Source organism: Plectropomus leopardus, chromosome 23, assembly GCF_026936395.1.
Source record: "Plectropomus leopardus strain MGB_pleo_1.0 chromosome 23, ASM2693639v1, whole genome shotgun sequence".
In the NCBI taxonomy this organism is placed as follows: Eukaryota; Metazoa; Chordata; class Actinopteri; order Perciformes; family Serranidae; genus Plectropomus; species Plectropomus leopardus.
In genome coordinates, this window is record NC_142198.1 from 13,110,035 (window position 1) to 13,119,250 (window position 9,216).

Consider the following 9,216-nt stretch of genomic DNA (forward strand, 5'->3'; position numbering starts at 1 on the left):
TCGACTACCACCGGTGGGTCGACAACAACCAGAATATCAACAACTACCAGTAGAGCAACTGTTATTGGTGGGTCAACAAGTACCAGTGGTTCAACAACTACCAATAGATCAACTGTTCTTGGGGGGTCAACTTCAACGAGTGGATCAAAAAGTACTGGTAGATCAACTGCCACTATTGATTCAGCTTCAACCAGTGGATCACCAAGTGCTGGTGGATCATCTACCACTGGTGGGTCAACAACAACCAGAGGATCAACAACTACTGGTAGATCAACTGTTCTTGGTGGGTCAACTGCAACCAGTGGATCAAAAAGTACTGGTAGATCAACTACCACTATTGGTTCAGCTTCAACCAGTGGATCAACAACTACCAGTAGATCAACTGTTCTTGGTGGGTCAACTTCCACCAGTGGATCGACAAGTATTGGTATATCAACTATCACTGGTGGATCAACTTCAACCACTGATTCAGCAAGTACCAGTTGATTAACTACCACTGATCGGTCCACATCAACCACTGGATCACCAAGTGCTGGTGGATCATCTACCACTGGTGGGTCAATAACAACCAGAGGATCAACAACTACCGGTAGATCAACTGTTCTTGGTGGGTCAACTTCAACCAGTGGATCAAAAAGTACTCTTTTTTACCAACTCATATTAAACATGTTACATCATAAGGTTTTATTAACCTAGCCATTGTCAGCTACTTTTTATAGTTTATTTTATTCCATAGTGTTTATACATAATCGCTGTGTTTGTGTTTTATCGTTCTATATCTGCTGCTTTTCTGAAAAAGCACGTTGTAAACTTAATAAAAGTGTTATATAAATAATAATAATTATTAGTAAAAGTATTAGTATTAGTATATCTGTTATTATTATCATTGTAGCCTACATTTTTTTATTGTAGTCCTAATGATCAGATTACAAACATGACAAAACAAACTGTCCACTATATTTATTTATACCATAATCTGTGATACTATTTTGCTATTTGGGTGATAAATCACAGTTATTGAAAATCAGATATCAAGTTTCCATTAAAGGCTTTTAAGATATGTGCAAACTCTCATACTCTGTCTCATTGTTTCCTAAAATGAATTTTTTTAAACCAGCATCAGAGAGTAGCCATACTTAACCACAGTTGATTAATCCATTAGCTGACCTAATCATTGCATTAATCCTCAACAATTGCTTATCAATAAATTGTTGAAGTCATTTTTAGGCAAAATGCCCAAAGATTACGTGTTCCAGCTTTCCAAATATGAAAATGTGATATTTGTTTCTGCGTTCTATGACACTTCAGGGAATGTCATTGGTGTTTTGGATTGTTGTTGACCTGTTGTCAAAGAAAACAACTGATAGGCTCTATAGTTGATCAATTGACAAATAAAAGTTAGGTTATTTAATATTAATTTATAATATTTATTTGATCAGAACAATATTCTGAATGCGTAGCAATATCACCATCTTTATTAATCTCAAGGAGAAGTAAACATTGCATCAGTAAGTTACTGTTAGACCTTACCTGGGACCCTATGGCTTGAAATGCTTTTCTTTCAGTCTGCTGTCCTGACATTATTTGATGTTTCCTGCACATAGTAAAAGTTGGTAGATCATAAGATTAGTTGGTATATGATGTGGAAACATTTCTATTGAACACCTATATTAATAGCAATTATTGTAAATAATAACAGTAACAGCAAAGCTAATAATAATAACACTACAATAAAACTATTATATATAAGTTGACAGAACAATGCCAATACAAGCAAACATTTTCACACAAAAAAGATCTCAAAAACATCCAGAATATATTTCTTAATCAACTTATGAAGTTACAGTTACACAGTACACACATTAACTAACTAGAGCATTACATTTGAAATTAAATATAAGATCGAATGAGTAATGTTAGTTATATTTAGCAAAGATATTATAATTCAGTGAAGCTTAAATTGTTAACCATCCACTTATTTTTAATTTTGACGCCATTCATTCATCTGACAGGAGCTACCCGTGACATTAGTGCTTCAACTTTTCAAAAATAATTACCTAATGTTACCTGCCGTAGCTTGAAGGTTGCCCGGACGATGTGATGGTACCTTATCCCGCTTCTTCATTCTTTTTATAAATAAAAGCCGACTTCTTTGCAGGAAAGACTCAACCTTGGTGACTCGGCACATACTTTAGGCATGAGGCCAAAGGCTGGATGCCAAGGATAAGGTGCTGATACTCAGTAGAACAGTACGACCTCTAGTGTTAAATAATTTAATACAAAAGATCTACAAATGCCATTTATCTGTTAAAAGTAATAAACTACAATAGATTATGAGCTGTTTGTTTATTTAATAAGTTATGTAACCCCCGCCAGAATAAATAATTCTGCGACTGGACTGTTGCTAAGCAACAAACATTCTTGCACTTACTGTTAGCTTTTTAAATTTTTTTTATTATACATTTGTTATAACATTATGACGTTATATGTAACATTACGCAAGGTCTATATGTTTCCCAGGCCAGCAAGATTACTTGGTATCATCATACATTTATCTGTATGTTTTCATTTATTGTAAAACTAGTGAAAAAAAGAGTCCGCTGACAGTCGCCTTGAACAGTCGTGTGTGGATTTCTACAAGTCAAGAGCTTTATCAGACAGTACTGTTATAATATCGGCTGGAGTCAAATAAGCATAATTAGATGCTCAGGTTTCTTACCTTCTGTTCATCCTCTTCTGACAGCCATTCATAATTTAACTCAAATGTCATTTGTGGAAAGATGGTCATCTTTGCGGCGCAGGGTTTGTTACAACAACCATTAATGTAGGCTAGTTAACGTTTACAATTCAACACATGAAAAGTGGAGTGATACATGTAAAGTTAAAAGTCCTAGCACTGCTGCTGTACTCTTTCTTGTACTTTTTTTGGAAATCGATATATATACACCCCCACCCCCAAACACAGCTCATGGTATATCAGGTATGAAGTTTCCATTACAGGCTTTAGAGATACAAACTCTCAAACACTGTCTCATCGTTTCCTAAAATTAAACCCTCAACTATTTTAATTATCAATAAATTCTTTTGGTCAGTTTAGGCATAAAATGCCCAAAGATGATGTGCTTCAGCTTTACAAATGTTAATACATTTCTTGTTTTTCTCTGTTTTCTATGATACTTCAGTGAATATCGTTGGATTTTGGACTGTTGACTGCTGACAAACAAAACAACTGATCTGATAACGTCACTTGAGGATCTGGGAACTTGTGATGGATATTTTGCACAGTACTGGCATTTTATATATTTGAATATAATTGATTAATTGCCAAAAGAAAAGCCAGAATAATCAATATTAATTAATCATATTCAGTTGATGCATCAGAACAGTATTCTGAATGTATAGCAATATTACCATCTTTATGAACCTCAATAAAAAGTAAAAATCGCATCAATGTGTTACTGTTAGATCTTACCTGGGACCCCGTGGCTTGAAATGCTTTTCTTTCAGTCTGCCATCCCGATACACTATTTGATGTTCCCTGTACATGATACAAGAGAGCAGATCAAAAGATGAGTTGGTGTATTATAGGGACACAATAACCATAACGAATGTAAACCTTTATGGGGGCCTGTATTCAAAGCTATTACTGTAAATAATAACAATGACTGTAACATTAATAATAATAAAAAATACAGTTTAAAAAAACAACAACAATCTAACAACCGTTCGCAATGTTTTGCTCCATCAACTTATGAAGTTGTAGTTACATTAGAGCTCACCTGCAGCTCTAGAACTCCCCCTGTCCCTAAATAAATTAATAAATTAAAAAATAAAGTATGGTAGCCTATTAGTTAAACTTTGTTTCCTCTTTAAAAAGGTGTTTTGGTGGGCACCTTTGTCTTCAATTCAAATAGTTCTGCAGTGGGACTGTTGTTTTGCAGCAGACATTCTTGCACTTACAGTTAGCTTGCTATTTTTATACATTTGTCAACGTTATAACATTATATGTAACATTACGCTAGCTCTATAAGTTACCCCAGGCCAGCAAGATTATTTTGTATTATCATACATTTATCTGTATGTTTTTATTTATCGTACAACTAGTGAAAAAAAGAGTCCGCTGGTGGTTGGTGGTGTGTGTGGATTTTTAAAATTTAATAACTTTATCAGACAGTAATGTTGTGTTATTGGCCGGGGTAAAATTAGCATACCTAGAGGTTTACAGTGAAGTATCCAGGCTTCTTTCCTTCCTTCTTCCATTCAAAATTTATCTCATAAATCATCTTTTCGGCACAAAGTTGTTGCTAATAATGGCTAATTAATGGTTACAGTTAGAACATCTGTAAAGCGGAGTGATACATGTAAAGTTAAAAGTCCTAGTGAGAAAATATTAAATATACATGCTTTATCTGTTCTTTTATTGCATTTACACAAAAATATTGTGGATGAACACTGCACATTTTCTACAGAAGCAAGTAACCAAACTACATAATAAAGATATTTTACCTAGTTTTAAAAGCAACAGGATGTAAAACAATCCCTTCCTCCTTTTATTGCTTGTTTTATTGATAGAGAAGCTTCACAAACATAACTGTAAAAGGACTAACTCCAAATCTTTTTATCAGACTTTTGCAAAATGCCACCACAATGACATGACATACAGCGTGTTACATTAAAACAATCATTGTGTATTTATCTGGTTTTGCTTTGAATTGTTTTTTTGGTTTTTTTTCGTTATACCCTATCCCAGTGTACATATTTATTTTGTTCATGAGGAATCCAAATTCATCAGCAGGGGGAGCCATCAGACCAAATATGTGTTATGACATACAGTCAATCATATGCTCCAAAGTCAGTGTGATTTATGACATAATCTGAAATGGACCACCCCTTTTCATAGGCCCGATAACCTTAAAAAAAATCCATAACTTAAGTTCATTCTATAGAATGTTTGTGTAAATATCTTCAACTCAACGCCTATACATTTTGCTGTAAGAGCCCAAATCTGGTGACATCTAATAATAATAATAAATAATAATAGTGTAATAACATCAATTAAGTGATGTTAATTATTGCACGATTCGATGAATTCGCCTACTCAATGTTGCACACGTAGTGCATTATTGTAAAGGAGAATGAAGCTTGTTGTTTGTTTTAGCCCACACAATGGAAATTTAAAACCATGCCAGTTCCTTAATGATTAGACCTTTTGTTATAAGAATCATAAGCCCTTATTTATAACTATTTTTTATTTATTTATTTATTGATACATTCACTGCAAAGTTTATCAAGACACGCCACAGTGAAGGTTGATGTTTGTTTGTTTTTTACGGAAAACATAAATGCACTCTGATTTTGAGAAAAGTTATTTTAGGGGGCACGTGTTTCTGATCCCATGTTTTATTACACACAAAGCAATCGAAAATTACTCAATGACAAACTATATGTTCCATATGCTTGTACACCATAAGGCTAATTTATTTTTTAAACATTTCCTGAAAATATCAGAGCTTAATATTAGGACCTTTTTCCATCTTGAGATAGTGTTTTTTCACCATTACTGCTCAGCAAGCCTGAGGCTGGTCAGGCAGAAGTACTATTTAAACAAAATGTTTAAAATCCACTGCCTAATTCGGTGTTTTTCTATTTCCAATGTTTGATTCTGCTCTTAAGTCTCTCTGTAACAAATAAAATAGTTTTTTAGAACTGAGAGATCTTACCCGGCCTGTCCCACAAAAGGCCAAAGTATCATTTAAAAAACATTTTGTGGTGGAAAATTTTATTATCAGATTGTACTCCTAACATTTAATCCATCCATACTCAATCCAGATATGTCTCGTCTTGAGCACAGTTTAGGCAAATATAAATTGTATTGTAATTTGCAGCATTCGTGCTGTGGTTAAATTGATGAATAATATGATGGTTAATGCCTAAACTTAAAAAACAAAATCAGTGCTGCAGAAAGACTTTTTTCTGATGGATCTCTAGGAGGTGAAATGCAAAAACAACACAAAAGCTGATGATGACTGCAGCCAAAGATCTCACTGAAACTAAAAATGATGTATCCTGATAATAAACATTCTAATAAAACTGCTGCATATTAATTACACAGCAGGATAATGAGGTCAGCTCACTTTGACAAACAAAAGCAAGCACAAACATATTACTTAATGCTCGATGACGATTTTATCAGGAACCAGACAAACCTGAAATTCAACTTTGATCTAATGTTCAGCTTTAATCTGTTCCAACTGGTATAAAGGGATTTCAAATAACTTTGCCGGACAAAGACATCATTGTCTTGATATAAAAACTGTGATGCAGAAAATAAATCTCTTAAGCCACTTGCCAAACATGTTCAAGAAAACGCTGGGATAACGGGCTATCTGTATACCTTGAAAAATCTTTAAAAGTAGAAAGAAATTTTTTCTTTTAAAAATGCCATAGGATGCATCAAAAAGTCTAATGTAAAATTGACAAAGCTCATAAATATATTCTCTAACCCACTGTTGATCATAATAGGTTTTTGTGTCTCATTGTAAGCTGTCGGGAGATGTCTCACTTAAAATAAGAGTGTTGTGACAGTGGATTGTCTATTTAGGAGTTTTAATCAGCAGTTTACCCATCTTATGTTGCTTATCCACGTTGCATAATCAAATTAATTATATTATTTAAAGTTATCCTGATATACCACTGGGAAGTGCTGAAAAAGATGATATATTAACAAACATTTTAGACTGTATTTTCCCTACTGGTTTTCCAGCATAAATGTATGCTTTGGCCAATAAAATCATTAAACAGGTATTGACATGCATTATGTGCGGCATTAAAAGGTGATGAACTCTGCAGACTTTGTGTGATCAACTGCAGTTTACTTGTCTTACTGCAACATACATACACTGCAACTTTAAAATTGTGAAAATATCTGGTTCAGTGCATATTCTGTCATACTGAATGAATATTGTATACAATACTTCAAGTTCTTGGGTTGAATATGTAAACAGGGTACTGTCAGTATACAAATTAATAATAATTATATGGACACATAAAAAGAAAAGCATCTCAGTATTATTTCACCATATTCTACTAAGGTGTCAATTGTGCATTATTATAAGTCTTGAAAGGTTTTACATTTAACAGGGTGAACTCTGCAGGAAACTTGTATATGTAGTTAAGAAAATATTGCTGAGTTACATTTCTTTTTTTCTTTTTTTGTAACTAACTGTATTGACCTATGAACATATTTACTCTGATAACTCCAAATGCCACACGCATCATTCATTCAAAATGTTTGAATTTCCTATTCATTCTTTTTCTTTACAAGCATTTCTGCCTTTTTTTTGTAACAAAGAAATCTATAAGTTCTTTGTTTGTCATGACTTTGTGTCAGTCAGTGATTGAACTTTATTCAACACTCACATAACAGGAATACAACCTGTGTTCAGCAGCCGGTTTCACAGGACAAAAGAAGGGAGTATGCCATTATATTGAGCCAAGAAAATGACACATTGAATGCTGCGAGAATAGGTTTTGTTTTCGCTAAGATGCCGTAACATTTTTGAACAATAATCACCAATGCGTCACATCATTAGCCTTTATTCCATTTCAGTGTAAAGTCCCTCATAGATGTTGACTGTTACTTAAGGTGGAAGGTTTGCGGTGCAAAGCTGTCAAGTGAACTGAATTACAAGGCATTTTCAACATTGAAAGCAGATAAAAAGGAGGAATTTATGACTTTTCATCTTATATCTTTGCACTTGGGGTAAGTACATTTTAAGCGTATATATATATATATATATATATATATATATATATATATATATATATATATATATATATATATATATATAATGCTGTCAAGAGATGTCACATGCTTATTAACCCTCATGCACTGTTTCAATTTTCTGACTAATTACATATGTAGTACAAAAAATGTAGCCTGTTAAAAATGCCATAAAAATACTAAGCATAAATACTGCATTGCATTTGTCAACCAGCATCAGTCCTGATAATAACTACCAAATATTTATTCATTTGCAAGATTTTAACCCCTTAAATACTGGTTTGTTTACATGATGCCACTGTTTTTTAAATGAAAAAAAAAACAAACAAACTAACTAAAAAGTGGTTATTTTCCATATACTTAATGATATTTTTTGTTGCTGTTGTTGATTATCATGGATAGGTCAATGATTAGTGGCAATATTGATTTCTTTTGCATTAATATCTTTTGTGTTATGTCAGTTTTTAAAAATAACTTCACTCTTAACATGTTTGGAACACAAAACATTTACCCTGTCAAAAAGTGCAATAAAAACATTTCTTTTCTTTTTTTTTTTTGCTGCATTACATACAACCAAAACCAGTCCTGATAATGACTACCAAATATTCATTCATTTTTAGGATTTAAAAAAATATAGGTAAATTGCCCAGTCTGGTAAAAAAAACTTACAAAAATTTGCAAAATCTCATCCAGGAACACAGAATAAAAGCCTGATATTATGGGATGCATGCTTTTATGCTGGAATTAAAGTGAGAGTGTCAGTCAGCACCATCAGCCCTACTTCTGGCTACAGTGGCTATGAAGCTCCTTGACTCATAATGGACAAATTTTAAATAAATTCATAATTTTACACTGGTTTGCCAATCCATCCACCCAGCAGCTTTCCAGATCATCTTTATTTAGAATATATAATCAAATATTATTCTTACTGATGGGAAGAACTTAAAAACAATGTAATAAATAGTTAACACTAGACGGCATTTTTGCAACTGCTTTTCCATCACACTCTGGTACTGTGACCAATATAATTATGAAAAAGGTTTTAAAGTAAATTGTGCGGTATTAAAATGTCTTAAAAAGTCTTACACTAAATGAATGAACATTATCTATATGGCATCTGATGAAAAATGCAGCACAAACTGCATTACAGTTCAGCAGCAGAAATAAACAAGAGAAGTTAAAAACTTTACAACAATAATTCAATAAAAATGAGAGAAAAGCATAAAAAAGGAACAGCTGGTAGATTAAGGCTATTAAAAATGTCATTGTTGTTGACAGCTAACGCTGTCACTGTCACTGTCAGGGTCAGTGTCTTTGTGGACAACAAGTTACCATTTAAAACTGTCCAGTGAGCCAGCAAGTCTAATATGTAAAGGCAAACTCTTTCATGTTTTTGGAGTAAAGTAGCTATAGCAGCATCCCCAACAGCAGCA